At 44.4% G+C, this 19241-nt stretch overlaps 1 protein-coding gene across 1 annotated transcript in view; it reads left to right on the top strand.

Annotated features, from left to right (window-relative positions):
* The first annotated feature begins 4110 nt into the window (after window positions 1-4110).
* LOC126412635 (facilitated trehalose transporter Tret1-2 homolog) overlaps window positions 4111-19241 on the top strand; it is a 203978-nt gene continuing 188847 nt past the window's right edge. Inside the window, exon 1 of the mRNA XM_050082312.1 lies at window positions 4111-4180. The gene's annotated coding sequence lies outside the window, so the exon portion shown is untranslated. The remainder of the gene's footprint in view (window positions 4181-19241) is intronic.

Below are 19241 nucleotides of genomic sequence, written 5' to 3'. Positions count from 1 at the left end.
AGTTGTGTCACTATACTTTAGATGACCAACATGCATGCATTCGGGATAGCCATTCTTTTATCTCCTATTGTTTAGTTACCTATATCTCCTATTATGTTGGCGAAGGACCAACCTCTCAAGGGGGACAGCAGCCATCACATGCCGACAGGCTGTCGGCAGAGTAGCTCCCTCCCGCCCTCCCTCCAACCACCGAGGTAGTTGGAGGGAGGGAGGGGAGAGGGCCTCAATTTTCGGCAGTTCGTGATTGTACACGGAGGAGAAAACACGTTCAACTAGCACCATTTTTGAAGGCTTTTAGGGCGACGATTTCCCCCAGTACATGTGCTGCATTATGACCTGTTCATAACAAGTGCTGGTCTTTTCATGACAATACCAAAGTGTAATTAGAACTGTGACGCTTTTTTTCCATCAGTTGTGATTGCGTGTATTGGCTTCGGTTAGCTGCGCTGTAGGCTTATGTAGGGAAATCCGATGTCAATCAACGATATATGTTATATGCTTACAGTAATATAGTTGTATGGTATCGTCAGTTTTTGCACTCTATTGCGATTTTACGCCATCCTTGTGCAGCGCTATGCTTATAGTTGTGTAATTATAACCGATCTTTGTGGTTAATTACGTAATTAGGATGGACATTTGCGTCAGTTTCCCGCCCAAAATAAATAAAGTAGACTTACCTAACCTTTCTCTCCCGCATCTGGACAGTTTCCGTGTGTCAGGGGATGCACTTGGGCTATCCATCCTGAAGCACCAGTGCTCAAGTCCCAGAAAAGGCACTGCCACTCCCCTCCAGACCGCCATCTTGGATTACATCATGGGAGGGACGATGGCGCCCTCTCGTGGTACTGCTGTGTACTAGGTCAGTTGGACTCCAGAGCCCATGGTGAACACACCAGATGGAGGCACTGTCTAAAATTGTTTAAATAAAGACTGTTTAAATAAAGACATACGTCAATCCTATCCACCACAGGCTGAGTCCTTTTCCCACCAAATCCCAGGTGGGGTTGGGTGGTGTGGGGTGGGATGTCAGCACAACTCTGGGACAAAGAAATTCCAGCCCGCTAACAGGGTAGGTTTTGGGAGTGGTGGGGGTGGTGGGGGGGAGGGGGAGGAGGGTGCAGGGGCGCACGTGCAGCTGGAAAAACTAGCAATGTCCTCTGGTGGTGGGGGTGGACGTTTTGGGGGGGTGGGGTTGAGCTGGTGTGGGAGCAATTAATTGATAAATTTAATTTAATTACATATAAATTTGATATCAAAATTGCGCTGATACTCCATCTCCCTACTACTCATGATGCCAGGAGATACAGCGCTGTGCTTTTCCAAAACAATGGAGGTATGGGACCTCCTTCCAGGTCGCTACCATACTCGTTGACCATGGTTACCCAGGATGGTACTGAAATACGATTCATTGTTGAACAAAATGCGGCGCCAATCATCAGCAGTGTGTTTTTCCTGTTCACGTCAGCACTCCAAATACAGTTGTTTGCGTTTTGGTGTTAGCGGCTGCCTATTCACTGGATGGTTATCCTCCAGTCCGTCTGCTGCTAATCTCCGCTCAGTGGTGCTGCGTGACACAGAGTGATGGAGAGTGCATTACTTGTTCTCGACTGGCAGGTATAGATGTGAAGTGTGTCTGGTACACACTACGGCGATCCTGCCTTGTGGAGGGTAGACGTCGTCAACCAAAACTTGGCGACGAGTGTGGCTAACCTCTCGTTCCCATGCAGTTCAACAGTGGACTACCTCAACATTCGAATGCCCCGTAATTTATCGCCAGAACATTTACAAAATGTGACATATCTACCAAAGACACTGCTTGCACTACTCTTCTTCACCCTTTTCTGGAGTACTGCTGTGCAGTGTGGGATCCAATCAGATAGGACTGACGGAGGACAAAGAAAAAGTTCATAGAAAGGGAGCTCGTTTTGGGGCTATAGCGAAATAGGGGAGAGAGGGCCCCGTATATAATACACGAATTGGTGTGCGAATCATTAAAACAAAGGTGTTTTTCGTTGCTCATGAAATTTCAATCAACAACTTCTCTCTCAGAGTGTGAAAATATTTTGTTGGCAGCCATCTGCAGAGAAAGAAATGGTCATAATAATAAAATAAGAGGAGAGAGAGCTCGCACAGAAAAATTTAAGTGTTCATTTTTCCCGCGAGCTGTTCGAGACTGGAACGGCAGAGATATAGCTTGAAGGTGATTTGATGAACCCTTTCGGCAGTGCTTAATAGTGAGTTATAGAGCGGTCATATAGATGTAGATGTAGGTGAACAACTCTGGATATTCCATGATTCTATCAGATAGCGGAACTGAAGCCCATAACATGGCTCCTTTCCAACTCTGTCAAGCGCTGATAACGCTGTCACACACGAGTACGTGACATCTACGTGCCCTTCATACTGGTCTCTCAACACCTGACGCAGTTCACGCTCCTTATAAAACTTCTTCGGCTGGTAACAACACTAAACACGAATACCACTAATACACTGTGGTCACAACTCTGTCTGTTAAACAGAATTCCGACGTTGTGTTTTGGATACTTCAGAATTGTCCCTCGTCGTGGGTGTCACAAACCGGTTACCACTAAGAAAATGGTGCCAAACGAAGGGCTGACAAATGTAGCACTACAATTTTTAATCCCACTTTTATCCATCTACTTGTCAGTTTTACCACCATAAAATGTCACACTACTGTGCTCTCAACATCTGACGCTGTCGCGATACTTTTAAGACTTACAGGTCTGGTGACTGTGATATGGCTACACACTGCTACCACACACTCCGTGGGGCTTCTCCCGTCGGAGGTTCGAGTCCTCCCTCGAGCATGGGTGTGTGTGTTGTCCTTAGTGTGAGTTAATTTAAGTTAGATTAAGTAGCACGTAAGCTTAGGGACCAATGATCTCAGCAGTTTGGTCTCATAAGACTTTACGACAAATTTCCAAAAGTTTCCTACACAATGCTACCAGTGGAAGCATAGCCGTCGCCCTGAACTTGTCTGGTACTATTTCGTGCAAATCATTTCACGAAGCCACAAACAGTGAGTCGAGAGGAAAGTTACACGCATTGAGTGGTGAAAGTATTAGTGATTCTGAACAAAACAGTAGTATCATTGTATGTTCTGTTCTTAATACTTGAGCAGTGGAGGAAAGGCGTAAGCAGGTGATGGTAAATGATACATCGTGATCTAATGTTTTGTTTAATTTTTTATTTTTTTCACAGAAGATGTTTAAAAAAGTCCACCATCAACTGTGATGCATTTTGTAACTCTTCTGGACAGTAGTCGTGTTACCTATCAGAGCTCATTCTCACGGTCCTTTACATAGAAAATACAAGCGGAAGTTCGCGCACTGTGTCCACTCTGGCCTTGTAGACTTCGCTCTTAAGCCAGTTCCGCTATCAGTAACTTGACACATTGGGATCGGATTACCTCGGTAGGCAATAAATGATTATACGGCAACCCATCCAGCGGCCGGGATACGTTTCAGTGCAGTACTGTGTCACTGGGTGTGCGGAATGTGCAGGACCTCCGTCGTGCTGGAAGTACGTACGACGTCGTGTCGGCAAAGGAATAACCTCCAAGTATTGTGGTAACACATTTTGAAGGAGAGGAAGACGACATACTCCATTAAGACTGCTGTCTAAAACAACTGGACCGATGAGTTGGTCATCAATAATACTGCAGCACACACGTTCACTGAGAAGAATAACAGTACGTAGACTGACGTCGCTTTGGTCTTATTCGCATGCGAGTGCTGGTCGAGAAGGACGTACGACTGGCACCCGTGATTTTCAAACACCAGTACGTCTGACTCGTTTAAGAAGAGAGCATACGTTCATGCGAAGTTTTTTGTTCAGAATCATCAATACTGTCACGTTTCCTCCTGGCTGACCCTGTATTTATGTAAGTTGTTTGGGCATCTGTAGGATTCGCTGAAGCGAATCTCTGTGCGGGGAAAGGGACAGCCGATGCTGGCTCTCGGATTTCTCTTGCCGGTGTTGCGTCAGGTCAAGTGGGTAGTCTGAAGCTGCGTTACCAGTTGCCGGCGGTACGCCGCGGCCGCTGTCCTTGGAAGGCACGTGACGCGTTGGCGAGCTGCACACACGTGGCGAACGGCCAGTCCAGTCTACTCCAGTCTGTGGCTGACAGCGGCCATCGTCACTTCCGTCTCGCTAGCAGGTGAGTTTGTCGCACTATCACTTACATACGTACTTCTCACAAGCGACTTTGCTGATTGACTCGATGCGTGTTCTTAGTAGCAAGAGTTACGTTGTAACTGAGACTACTGGGGAACGAGGAAAACGGTGAGCACAGCAAAGAAAAGGTGAAGGGCGTTGACCTCAAGTAATTCAGAATTTGTGTTTTGTCTGGGACTGCCACCTCGTTATTCGTAAGTATTGCGTTACTCATGGCTGGAGGAGGGCACATTGTGTTCCATTATCGTCTTTCGTCATTTACTGATGGCGCGTGGTAACAATGGAGATAGGTACGCCTCCGTATAGCCAAGTATTGCTCTTGTAAGCAACCGTGTTAACAAGTGTGTTATTGCTCACGTTACTCACATCCTAAAGAGAATATGCACCTGGCATCAGAAGACATTAAGGAGCTCAATAAGCTTTATCGGTTCATCTTGATTATTCGCACTGTAGTTTTAGCTCACATACAATACATTAGAGTTGAAAGGGATTTTTGAGTGCGAAGATATTTACGTCGACTTCATCATAAATTAAGCTTACCAACTTACCCGTTACGGATGTTCTAGAATCTGAGAGTATGAACACAGGTGATGGCAAACACCCACTTTTTGAAATATTTGCTCATTCCCATTTTGTAGTTTTCGAAGCTATTCATGTTAAATTTCTGTTGCTTTCTTGGTAATTACTTCTTTCTTTCCGTAACTTGTTACTAGCTCTGTGACAAGAACGTAGATTTATCGTCATGCGTGATACGTATATAAAGAACTGCACATAAATGAATTCTTTTACTCACGGCGACTGTATGCACACCACCACTGTAGTTAGCTTCCTTTTCAGTTATCAAGTGGCTACAGATTGGTTACTTTTCACTATAGCCGGCCGGAGTGGCCGTGCGGTTACAGGCGCTACAGTCTGGAACCGCGTGACCGCTACGGTCGCAGATTCGAATCCTGCCTCGGGCATGGATGTGTGTGATGTCCTTAGGTTAGTTAGGTTTAAGTAGTTCTAAGTTCTAGGGGACTGATGACCACAGTAGTTAAGTCCCATAGTGCTCAGAGCCATTTGAACCATTCTTTTCACTATAAATACAAATATTGATCGTCACGAAAAATTCGGAAGTACCCAATATGTCCTGTACCAATGATGCATAAGGGGTGGTACAAAAATTTTCCGTTCGAATGCCGTAGACTGCAGAATCGGTATGCCAATTAGGAAAAATTGCCGAGTGCATTGAGGCAATCATCTCACTGACGCACTAGGATTCTGTGAAGAAGTTCGTTAACTGCCCGTTTTACATTCTCGTCCGACAGGAATCGTCGACACTTCAAGGCCATTTTTAAGGGACGCAGGCGAGATAATCACTAAAGGGGGGGGGGGGGGAGAGATAAGGACTATAGGACGGGTGCTCGAGAATCTACTGCTTGAGATGGCATAACTTCTGCTGGACAACCCAGATAGACTGGCATCTTGTGTCGAATCACGATCATCAAGGAACTTGGCGAACCTTTCCAGAGGGGTGGTTTTCGACAGATATGCTCTCCCATACAAATTATTCGTTGTCCGATGGATGCCTACCGGTGTTGTCCTTCGGCTGCCAAGAAAAGAATAACAGCACCTTGGTCCTGACAGGAAGCGTATCGTAACAATGTCGCTATAGTTCACGTTGCCGCACCTACTGCACACATACAGGAAAGACACGAATGTCGGACTTGTCGGTGTTTATATACCTGCATCAGAGTCGCTTTCCGTTGCATATACGCTACAGCAACACCCTCAAACGGAAACGTTTTGATCGTCCCTTACAAATATTGATCGCCCCCAATTTACAGCAAGAATCCAAGACCTGAAGTACAAATGTTGTATGTTACAAATATCATCGCTGCTAGCAAATAATTCATTAATTTTGTGTGTGTAACAAAATCGATGTGTGGACAAATACATTGATCTAAACTGGTGTTTACATGAACGACGGAATATACAAGTACAGTAATTACAGGTACAGAAAATTGCAGTGGTTTCCTCGTTTTCCCTAAGCGACGTGTACAACGGGGGCAACAGATTTGTTTTACAATCCTCAACGTCTACCGGTTCCCTGAAATGATTCAAGATGCTTACGCTAGAAAATGTCGCACTATTTGTTAAACATTTCTCTTAAGGTTACCTGCCATATGACTTGGGCTCCTCCGTTCTCATGACAGCTATGTTGGTCTTAATTCGTGCAAAGCGTAACGGCGTAAGTGCTGATAATGATTCCACCCGCTAGAGTGAGCAATACTACCGGCTGTATACAAGACCCATTTATAGGTGCACGTCAATTCCCCAGACGTCACCCAACAAATCAAATAATTTATTCGCTTACCTGCTACTGACTTTAAGTGCTGCTTCTACCTGACATCGAATTCAAGCATTACCCATAACTCTTTATTTGGCAATCTCGCTTTCAAACAACATCAAAATTGAGCGCTATTTTCTGCAAAATATTAAAGGTATTATCCTTCAATGGGTAATAGTGCTTGCTAGCAACATTTCAGCTCGAATATACAGCAGCGTTTTGCTGTCTCTGGTGAAAATTTTCTGAATGATGCGTGTTTAACAGACACATTAGACTTTACGTGAGCAGCTATTAGCGCTGTAGAAGTTTCTTTCTGGCTTGTTGTGCTTTTTCTGTGCAAAGAAAACTGCTTATAAACGCAAAGAGGAACATAGCAAATGGACTGATCTTTTATGGGAAGAGGAGGCCTGGCATTGTCTATCTGATGGACAACAATTCCAGAAGAAGATGAAAACTGCAGCTACAATGCTAGAGAGTGATATATGGTATGATAGTTCTGCGTAATCGGCGGACTATGGGCCGAAAACGAAGAGGTGGACCTGGCATTCAGGAGAATTCGACTGTGTGGTGTAAAATGTGGAACTGTTCTGTGCTTTGACCAATATTAGATTTTTGAAGACAGTTCACATGAATTAGTGCGAAATGCCACCATTTTTTTAGCCACAGGAAAAACATTGTAGCATTTATGTTGTAGCACATGTGTATCTTTTGTGGGTAATAATACTTAAAGGCACTATAATATATTTTAAAAAAATGGATGCAAAAGTTCTCATTTGACCATAAAGATCTAATTTAAGTAACTTAATATTTTCCTTTCACCATATTTTTGTGTGCCAAACAAAGGGTTAAATATGTAACCGTATGGCAGACTCCTGATTCTTAAATATATAACCGTAACACATGCTTCAGTAGTTTATCACTGATCCTGTAATCGGATACAACCGATACTTTTTACCTTTGCATTTTTTAGCATTGATAATTTCGCATTTTCCTTAAAAGTTGTTTACATTCAGAGTAAGCAATCAGTCTCCGTACCAAACACTAATCAGGTGCAGTTCTTACTGCATTTGACTGATGCGATATTCCTGCATCAAACTGTGTCGTCCGTTAATAGTTTCAGAGCTACTGTCGTTTAGCAAGTAACACACTTACTTTTTGTTCATCTAACAGTAAACAGTAATTTACTTCTGCATGTAAATTCAGAACGACGTGATATTTCCTTGTCGATATGGAACTTCAAACAATTAGTAGTAAATAGGAAACTGTACTTTCTATGCCTTACGTGTGAAACCCACGTTCTCGAGTTGACCGCGATGTTCAGAGAAGACGTTTACCGCGTTTTCTGGTAAAAAGCGTTAGGCTGCGAGCTGCGACGTGCAATTTGATAAGAAACTTCCCAGAGGTTGAAGCTCTTCTGTCCGTGTTTGCTTTAACAATATGTATGTTTTTGGAAGGGGTCTTCAGCAAAATACAGTTTTGTTCTTTACACCAAACATGTTTCACTACAGTTTCAGCATCATCAATGGGCTTTTACTTTATGGCTGTTAAACATAAAGAATGTTCTTTGTTGTGTCGGTAGCTGGGCCGACACCGTGAAGTTGAGATGGCTGAAAATGCACGCTAGACTAACGCAGACGGGCGTGAAGTACTGGAACAGGCTACGTAATTAATGTTATTAAGAAAAGTACGTAGCTGTATTAATACTTATCTTTAATATCATTGTGGTACATCGATCTTGACGATACACAGGAGACTTTAAGTACAATCACTGTATGGCTAATGGCGCCTTGTTAGTTCGTAGCCATTAACTTAGCTGATGGCTATTCTGTCTCTCGGCTAATGAGAGAGAAAGGCTTCGTACATCTAGTCGGTAGCGAGGTTCTCGTACAACTGGGGCGAGTGCTCTCTCGTATCACGAGACCTGCCTTGGTGGTGGCGCTAGGTCTGCGATTACACAGTGGCGACACGCGGGTCCGACATGTACTAAATGGACCGCGGCCGATTTAAGCTACCACCTAGCAAGTGTGGTGTCTGGCGGTGACACCACATTCCTCCCCCGCAAATCGGCGAACGGTCGTGTGATAAGGCTTCCGCCCGCCGTGGGGAGGACCACATGTTGACGTATGCGATGAGGTGGGGAGCCTAACAACAGGCGAGGCTGTGCCACCCGCACCCGGCCATTCGGTCCGAGGGGAGCTAGGAAACGCCTGAAAAACTAGTCCAGGGTGCACGTCAACATGCGGTGTATGCGCCCATAAAGAGACAGGAGGGACCGAAGGATCAACCTCCATTGCGTCGGGGTAGCCGACGCGCGATGACGTCATGTGGTCCGGAGCGGGCGGGAGTTCCATGGCGGAGGACAGCTGGTCACGGGAAGCGATCGGCGGCGCGTGACCCTGAGAGGCGCTTGGCGGCTGCAACGAAGCGTCGAATGCGGGCGGCGCCGGCGGGAGAACAAGCGGCGGCGGCGGCGGCTGCTGCTGCTGCTGCGGCGGCGGCGGCGCGTCGCCATGGGGCAAAATGGAAGGCATCGTCGGTAACACCTGGGGATGAGGCGAGCCAGTAGATGGGTCCCCAGGGCGCTGACCGGACGGCACCGTCGCTGAAAGCAGACGGGGAGCGGCAGAACCCGAGCGACGACAGAGGCGCAGCTGATTGAGATGCCGACGCACCTCACCAGAGGCCCCCAAAACCAAATACATCGCGCGGCCGAGGCAGCGAAGAATGCGCCCTGCGAGCCAACGCCGTGAACCTCGATAGTTGCGATAAAGTACAACGTCGCCTGGAGCAAAAGCAGGGGTCTGCCGCTGCACAGGAACCTGATGCGGCGGATGCAGCAAAGACATCAAGGTGCGATGAGGACGACCGTGGAGCAACTCAGCCGGCGAGCGACCATCTCGGGGCTGAGAGCGATACGAAGACAAAAAGAGCAACAATGCGTCCTCCCGAGAATGCGACTCTTTCAATTTCAACATCTGTGACTTGAAAGTCCGGACCAATCGTTCAGCGGCACCGTTGGACTGAGGCGAAAACGGCGTGGATGTCAGATGTTGAATACCATTGGCCTGGCAGAATGACTGAAATTCTGCGGACATGAATTGTGGGCCATTGTCGGAAACAATAGTCTGCGGAAGACCTTCAATGTAAAAGATAGCAGACAACGCTTGGATGGTGGCGGAGGACGTCGTGGAAGACATCCGGACAACAAAAGGAAAATTACTGAAGGCGTCGACCAGAACCAACCATCGAGCATTCCAGAATGGACCAGCAAAATCAATGTGCAAGCGTTGCCAAGGGGAAGTGGCTTTTGGCCACGCAAAGACTTTCCGCGGCGGTGCGGACTGTTGTTCGGCACACGCCGGGCACGAAGAACACATTTTCGTAATCGCAGCATCGATTCCGAACCAAGTACAGTGCTGACGAGCAAGTTGTTTCGTTCGCACTATACCCCAATGTCCTTGGTGAAGAAGCCGTAAAACAGAGGACTGTAACGAACGTGGGACCACGACTCTGGACTGATCATTATCAGAACGCAACAACAAAACACCACGTCGACCAAAAAGTCTCTCCTTGTGAGCAAAAAATCGGCGAACCAACGGATCCTCGATCCGAGACTTTGACAAAGGCCATTGCGTAGCAACAAAACGTAAAACAGTAGCAAGGACAGGGTCAGCAGCTGTGGCTGTAGCGACACGACGAAAATCAATCGGAAACGATTCGACCACTTCATCGGTTTCCGAATCAATGAACATGCAAGCAAGTTCGGAAGAATCGAATGCTTTATCCTCAGCAACAGGCAAACGGGACAACGCATCGGCGTTTCCGTGCTTAGCAGTGGACCGATACAAGATATCGTAGCGGTACTGCGAGAGGAAAATAGACCAGCGAATGAATTTCTGCGCTGTACGTGGAGGTACAGGCTGGGTCGGATGAAAAAGCGATGTCAAAGGTTTGTGGTCTGTGATGATGGTAAAGTGACGACCATACAAGAAATCATGGAACTTAGTAACACCAAACACGAGAGCCAAAGCTTCTTTCTCTATCTGTGAATAATTTCTTTGCGCAGACGAGAGCAATTTGGACGCAAAGGCAATAGGGCGATCATGGGAGCCAACTTTGTGCGCAAGCACAGCACCGATCCCGAAATCCGATGCATCGACCATCAACAAAAGGGGTTTCTGGGGATCGAATGGCGTAAGTCAAGTATTAGAAAGCAACGCCGATTTCAACTGGCGAAAGGCGCGTTCACATTCCGTCGTCCAGACGAACGGAACACCTTTACGGCGTAAGCGATGAAGCGGAGCTGAAATGGAAGAGGCATTGCGCACAAATTTATTGTAATAATTAATTTTACCCAACACACTCTGTAGCTGTTTCACATTTTGAGGGGAAGGCAATTCTTGTATGGCACGGAGGTGCTCTGGACTCGGATGTATGCCTTGGGCATTAATGACATGTCCCAGGTATGGTAAGTCACGAGCAAAAAACACACATTTGTCCTTCCTCAAGCGAAGACCATTTTGCCGCAAGACCTGAAATAATGTTCGTAAGTTCGCAAGATGATCTTCTTCTGCCTGTCCGGAGATCACTATATCGTCCAGATAGTTTGCTGCAGTAGGGACCGACGCACAAATAGTTTGCAAATATTGCTGAAACAAGGCAGGGGCGGATGCACACCCGAATGGCAGTCTTTTGAAGCGGTACAATCCAAGATGCGTGTTAACCACCAATACGCGCTGGGATTCGTCGTCCACCGGTATTTGCAAGTACGCATCGGCTAGGTCCAACTTTGAAAAATATTTTCCCGGGAACAGTTTAGCAAAAAGATCTTCCGGGCGGGGCAAAGGAAAAGTAGCAGTCACTAGCTGTGGATTCACTGTGGCCTTGAAGTCCACGCAAAGTCTCAATTTTCCGGAAGGTTTTGGCAAAATTACTAAGGGTGAGGCCCAGAGAGAAGCTTGCACACGTTCAATTACACCCTGTGATTCGAGATCGTGTAACGTTCTTGCGACCTCATCACGCAATGCGTGGGGAACATTGCGCGCCCTGAAAAATTTCGGTTGCGCGTTTACCTTCAGTTCTAAATGTGCTTCATAGTTTTTAGCGCAACCTAAGCCCGGTGCAAAAATGTCTGCAAATTCGTCACACAGCCGAGAAACACTGTCTGTAGGCACAGTCTGATTCACTGATAGGACCTGATTTACAATAGACATGTTAAACAACTGAAATAAATCGAGACCAAACAAGTTCACTGCAGAAGAAGAACGAAGAACGTAAAATGACACAAGTTTTGTTTGTCCCTTGTATGTTGCAAGAAGGCTGCACTGTCCTAACACAGGAAGTTTCTGTCCGGAATATGTAGTTAGCTTAACATTTGCGGAACGCAACGGAGGTTTGCCCAGTTGTTTGTACGTGTCGTGATTGAGCAATGAAACTGCAGCTCCGGTATCGAGCTGGAATGGTATCACTTTGCCTTCAAAGTCTAAGTCCACAAAAAGTTTATTGTTCTGCTGATGACAAGAGCGACTGTTTTGTGCAATTGGAACAGACACTGGTACAGAATCACTTGCTAATTGACGTGATTTCCGGCGACGTCGACGCACAGTTTTTGTGGGACGATCACAGTCACTGTTAGAGAAAGTGTCACTGGACGAAGCGGAATTAACGACATGAATGTCCATAGGCGAAGGTCCACGAGCCTGAGTGTCCTTGGTTCGATTCCGGCGCGAAGCAAAGGGCCTGGAATGATTGTGATTGTCTGATCTGAGCTTTTTCTGGCAAACACTTTGAACATGTCCTTTCTTATTGCAGAAAAAGCAAATAGCTTGGCGTGACGGGCAATGTTCACGCTAATGTCTAGTAGCACACCGCGGGCATGATTTCACTGCATTTGTGTGCTGGCGCGGCACACCTGGCTTAGCACGCGGCGGCCGCTGTGTCGACGTGCGCAAGGCCCGGTTACCGGGCCGCGCAGCGCGTCCAGCGGGCCGGTTAATGTTACACACGGCTGGCGAAGTTTCAAAAGATTCCTGAGCACAGTCAAGTGTGTCCTGTTTATCCAATATGTCTATCACTTGTTGAAGGGAGGGATTAACTAGTTTCAAAATTTGCTCCCGTATGCGAACATCAGAAACGTTCTGTGCAATTGCATCACGCACCATTGTATCAGAATAAGAAAGACCACAGTCACATTCAAAGGCACAGTCCCTAGTAAGTCCTTGCAATGTTGCTACCCACTCCCTATTAGTTTGACCGGCCGTACGTTTTGTACGAAAGAACGTATACCGTTTGGCAACCACATTAACTGTTTCTTTGAAATAGGCATCTAATGCAGACAAAATTTCCTCGTAGGACAGAGTTGCTACGTCGCGTCGGGGAAACAATTTCACTATCACACGGTATGTGGACACACCGACACAAGAAAGCAAAAACGGCTGCCGCTCTTTACCTTGAATTCTGTAGGCTGCTAGATGAAAGTTGAACTGGCGAGACCACTCGTTCCAGGTCTCATCGGCTGCCACGTATGGTCGAAAGGGAGGTGCAACAGCGTTTAGTGGCAGCAGTAGCGAAGAAGCGGCGGCGGCCGCATCGGTTTGAATGGTACGTTGACCCTGGACGAGCTGTCCAAGGGCATCCAGTAACGCCTGCGTCTGCTGATTCTGCAAGCGATAAAATTCGGACAGTACATCGGGAGAATGTGGCGAAGCCATGACACAAACGAATTAATACAAACATCCCATCCTCGTCGCCAATGTTGTGTCGGTAGCTGGGCCGACACCGTGAAGTTGAGATGGCTGAAAATGCACGCTAGACTAACGCAGACGGGCGTGAAGTACTGGAACAGGCTACGTAATTAATGTTATTAAGAAAAGTACGTAGCTGTATTAATACTTATCTTTAATATCATTGTGGTACATCGATCTTGACGATACACAGGAGACTTTAAGTACAATCACTGTATGGCTAATGGCGCCTTGTTAGTTCGTAGCCATTAACTTAGCTGATGGCTATTCTGTCTCTCGGCTAATGAGAGAGAAAGGCTTCGTACATCTGGTCGGTAGCTAGGTTCTCGTACAACTGGGGCGAGTGCTCTCTCGTATCACGAGACCTGCCTAGGTGGTGGCGCTAGGTCTGCGATTACACAGTGGCGACACGCGGGTCCGACATGTACTAAATGGACCGCGTCCGATTTAAGCTACCACCTAGCAAGTGTGGTGTCTGGCGGTGACACCACATTCTTTACTGTTTGTATGCATGTAAATATTATTTTTAAAATCGTAATTACAGAACACATAAAATTATGTATTCATATCTTTTTACCGCATGGTGTGGTTTTCCAGCTGTATTATGTTTTCATAGTAGCGGTTTCTTTCACAGTTTGTCATCTGTAACCATATACAACTTAATGTAGACAAATTATTTAAGCAAAAATTACGATTTGGAAACTGTTATGGTTATGCTTGAAATTAATTAATTCTAAGTGGCGGGTTCTGTGTGTGTGTGTGTGTGTGTGTGTGTGTGTGTGTGTGTGTGTGTGTGTCTATTTGCATTATGTTTCACTCACGTTTTCCTTTTTCCTCATCTTCTTCACTGTGAAATTCTGTATATTGAGCTGTCACTGTCACTGTTTCACTCTTTACCAGCTGGAAAAACAATATGGCGGACCGTGGAACAGTTGAATGTGTTTCTGGCGGTTGTTTTGAAGAGATAGGATTGGTTTGAAGATTTTATTATTATTATTATTTTATTTTTTGATTTTTTTAATATTTTTGTAGTGTGTATGTGTGTGTGTGTGTGTGTGTGTGTGTGTGTGTATGTGTGTGTGTGTGTGTTGGTTTGAGTGGGGAGGGGGGGTGGGGTTTGAATTATCTAATAATGCCTTTACGGCAGAGAACAGAGCTCGAATACAGAGAGCCATGTATTTATTTATTACTTCTTTTCACTCAACAATGGCTTTTTGTATTTTATAGGTACCTTCAATTATTGAAGCTGTTACTTTATAATGCTCTGTGTTCCATGTATCTGGTATTAAAGTTTCTGTTTCTCTGTCCCATATAAACTAATTTGGAGTCCTGTCATGTTAGTTGGTAAATACCATATGTGTTGCGTTTGTCTGTGATTGTGTTGGGTGTTCTTAGTTTTATCTATGTTGAATTGTCTGTCCTGTAGGCTATTTTAAGACATTGTTGTCTGAGTTTGTTACTGGCAGAATAGGAGACATTCACAAAGAACAAGGGCTAAAAATAGCAATTCTTCCAATCCATATGTGGCATACAGCAAGCCAGTGCTTGACAGTATTAGATAAAAACAGTCATGGTTGCAATGTTAGAGTCTTATTTTTCAACGCCGCATTTCACCTTATTTAGGCATCTTCAGGTTATCTTTCAGGTGGACGCGAGTGACACCAAGATCTGCATAAATAAGGCGAAACGCGTCGTTGAAAAACAAAAAACTAAAATTGCAACCAAGACTGTTTTCAACCAATGCTAAGAAAAGCCTATAGGGCAGACAACTCAACGCAGATTAAGCAAAGGACAATCGATACAAGCACAAACAAACACAACAATCACATCTGTTCTCTCGACGAAAGATCCTTACCCAAAGACTGGAAAGTTGCATAGGTCGCACCAATATTGAAGAAAGGTAGCAAGAGTAATTCACTTCATTACAGACCCATATCATTAACGTCTATATGCAGCACGATTTTGGAACATATATTGTGTTCGAACATTATGAATTACCTCGAAGAAAACTGTCTATTGTCACATGGCTTTAGAAAACATCGTTCTTGTGAAACACAACTAGCTCTTTATTCATATGAAGTGTTGAGCGCTATTGACAATGGATTTTAGATCGATTCCGTATTTCTGGATTTCCGAAAGGCTTTTGACATTGGACCTCACAAGCGGCTTGTATTGAAATTGCATGCTTATGGAATATTGTCTCAGTTATGTTAGTGGATTTGTGATTTCCTGTCAGAGAGGCCACAGTTCATAGCAATCGACGGAAAGTCTCGTAGTAAAACAGAAGTGGTTTCTGGCGTTCCCCAAGGTAGTATTAAAGGCCCTTTGCTGTTCCTTATCTATATAAACGATTTTGGAGACAATCTGAGAAGCCGTCTTAGGTTGTCTGCAGAAGACGCTTTAGTTTATCGACTAATAAAGTCATCAGAAGATCGAAAAAAATTGAAAACGATTTAGAAAAGATATCTGAATGGTGCGAAAATTGGCAGTTGACCCTAAATAACGAAAAGTGAGGTCATCCGCATTAGTGCTAAAAGGAATTCGTCAAATTTCGGTTACACGATAAATCAGTGTAATCTAAAAGCCGTAAATTCAGCTAAATACGTAGGTATTACAATTACGAACAACTTAAATTGCAAGGAAGACAGAAAATATTGTGGGGAAGGCTAACCAAAGACTGCGTATTATTGGCAGGACACTTAGAAAATGTAACAGATCTACTAAGGAAACTGCCTACACTACGCTTGTCAGTCCTCTTTTAGAATACTGCTGCGCGGTGTGGGATCCTTACCAGAAAGGACTGACGGAGTGGATTAAAAATTACATATAAAATCAACTTGTTGCTCTTAAAAGAACAAAACCGACAGGCATAAAAGTAATTTCAGTGGCGTCCCAAGGAAGTGTGATAGGACCGTTACAGTTTATAGTGTATATTATTGATCTAGCAGAATGCGCCGGAAGCTCTTCAAGGCTTCGAAGATGATTCGGTTGTCTATAAGAAGCTGGCAACCATAGCAGACCGTAGAGGAAAAGGTCCAAATATTGGCTAGTTAAGGTTATACATAGTAAAATTTTTCTGTTAATTAATAAATTATTGAGGAAACCTTGGGATGGTACAATAACATGTGCGATTAAAAGTTAAAGAGGGTTAAACAATTAAAAAAACAATCTTCCGATTTTAAATAATTTATTTCATAAATCAATAAAAAAAGCCGATATTGGCTATAAATATGGCCAACCATTAACATGAGGGAAAAAAGAAGTATTTAAAAACCAGTTTGAAGCGGAAATTTATTTGCAATAATCGCAAGTATAAAATCCATTGTCAATCCTTCACTTTCAGTATGCGTCCAAATACAGCGCTAGATGTACTGAATCCAAATTTAGCTGTTGGCGTCCGCTAAAAATGGACTGTCGCATTATATGCCCGATCTATCCGTCCCAGAAGACGTGTGATCTTCAGAAACCTCAAAAACATTTTCCTCGTCGTATAGGGTAGGCTCATTCTCATTAGATAATTCGTCACACAAATATAGGTCTTTTTTATATTTTGCTGAGCAACAGTCATACAATACTTTTTAAAGGAACATACCGCCATTTGACTCCTTTATTGTTTATTTAAGGTCAACTCATGTTTAGGTCTTTTGTGCTATTTTCAAGTATTTGATTTTATATCTTTAACATATACTGCAGGACACTTAATATGTCGTTAAGGTCAAAGTCCGCCATAAAGTAAGAAAAATATTGGCTCCCCACGAAATTCCAGACGTAAAATCATCATCTTGAACGGATCAGTGAATAATCTGAAATGTTACAATATGGTGATTTTACATCCGGCATTTCGTGGGAAGCCGATATTTTTCTTAATTTATGACCAGCTTTGAGCGTGACAATATGTTAAGTGTTCTGCAATATACTTGTATGTTAACGGCGCAAAATCACATACTTGAAAATGGCATAAAATGCCAAAATCTGGGGTGTACTTCCTTTTTCTTCCATAGATTTTTTGCTTCAATTTTTGATGAGGCAAAGTAGCTGTCTTTTCCTCTTTAGTGACCAGTCCAAGGAACTTGCGAGCTCTCCGTTGTATGTGATCCTGTAATCAAGCAAGCTTTTAGAGAGTTCTGACCTCTGTTTCCTTGTTTTCTTTGTAATTGTTGGTGGGGAAATGTCGAAAGGACTAACAAGAGCCGAAGTTCCTGGTAGTGAATATGACGAGGAAGAAATGGGCAGAGGAAATTATGAAAACATTCTTGGCCTTGAAGAGAATTACCGTGAATTTGTGCCTTAGGGCTTACGAATCGATAGGCAGTATGAATGGTGATTCAGAGAAAGATCTGCCCAACTTCTACCAGCTGTGTTAGTGGTGAGAGGTGCGTTAGTGTCACTGCTGTCTGCTAAGACAAGCGCCGTTCGTTTGAAATCTGATGCAGTATAACCATAAACCTTTGATCCTTAGTCAACAAGTATGATACAAGCTCTTCTTCCACACTTGGTCCTAAAAATGAGGGCCTGCCTAGCGTAGCACTTTCGGCAGCACTTGGGGTAAGATCTGTTTTCTTGCTTAACGTCAGCAGGGTAGAGCGAGGTAAATCATATACTTTTGCTGCCTCTAGAGTTCCTCACAGCAGTGACGGCTTCAGTCATCTTCAAAGGGTCGTGCGTTTTCATTTTCTCTTGGCTTGGTGTTTAGTCTTGTTACACGGCACCGCGAACAACAGATCTTGAGTAGATTCCAACTAAAATTACAGGAATGTAAATTGATCCAAATACAGAATAGCCCATAATTAGACCCTCCATGGTTGCCCATATTTGGACCACACTGTGGTTCCTGCAAATGGCTCTATCGGTCATTACTAAATACAGCCAGAACAATGGAAATTGGGAAAGACATACTTTAACGTACCAGTAATACAGTTCTTCGAACGAACTGTATGCAGGGCTGAGTCAAAATGTAAAAAAAAAAAAAAAAAAATAGTTACGCACGTACCTGTTGTTAGAGTGCATCCCACATCGAGATTTTCACGCGCAAAATCTCAGAGCACCCAAACAACATGCGTTCGCGCAACGAGCTGTTTACAGTAGTCGTTGGCTTGGCTTGCACGCGCCACGGCCAGGTTGCAGCACTTGCAGCACCCCCAGTCCTACCACCCTATATTTAGACCACGGCCCATATTTGGACCTTCTCTTATAACGATTTACAGAAAGACCTACACGCGATTGATGAATGGTGTATGCTTTGGAAATTCACCCTGAACTTAAATAAATGTAACGTATTGTCCATACATAGGAAAAGAAATCCGCTGCTGCACAACTACACTAACGGCGAAAAATTGCTGGAAATAATAACCACTGTAAAATATTCTGGAGAAGGCTATCTATTCGGAATGACATTCAAAAAAAATGTTCAAATGTGTGCGAATCTAATGGGACTTAACTGCTAAGGTCATCAGTCCCTAAGCTTACGCACTACTTAACCTAAATTATCCTAAGGACAAACACACACATCCCTGCCCGAGGGAGGACGCGAACCTTCGCCGGCACCAGCCGCACAGGAATGACATTCAGTGGAATGATCCCATAAAATAAATAACAGGAAAAGCGGATGCCAGACTGTAATTCGCAGGAAGAATCTTAAGGATACATAATTCATCCAGTTAAGAAGTAGCTTAAAAGAAGCACGTTTGACTGATCCTTGAGTACTGTTTATCAGTGTGGGACCCTTATAAGGCTGGACTCATAGATGAGATACAGAAGATTCAACCAAGAGCGGCGCGTTCGTCTAGGGATCGTTTAGACGGTGACAAATCTAGCACCAAGAGCTATTTGCTTCAAATATTACAAACAACCTTATTCCTGAGACCATTCAATGAAAACTCGCCATAGGAGAACACAAACTTTATAAGAAAGTGACTGATCTTAATACTACGTTATTCCCCAGAAGGAGGTCGGTTATTAAACTGCACTTT

Source organism: Schistocerca serialis, chromosome 7 (genome assembly GCF_023864345.2).
Source record: "Schistocerca serialis cubense isolate TAMUIC-IGC-003099 chromosome 7, iqSchSeri2.2, whole genome shotgun sequence".
In the NCBI taxonomy this organism is placed as follows: domain Eukaryota; kingdom Metazoa; phylum Arthropoda; class Insecta; order Orthoptera; family Acrididae; genus Schistocerca; species Schistocerca serialis.
The sequence above is the reverse complement of the archived record's forward strand: the minus strand, read 5'-3'. Positions and strand labels throughout refer to the sequence as shown.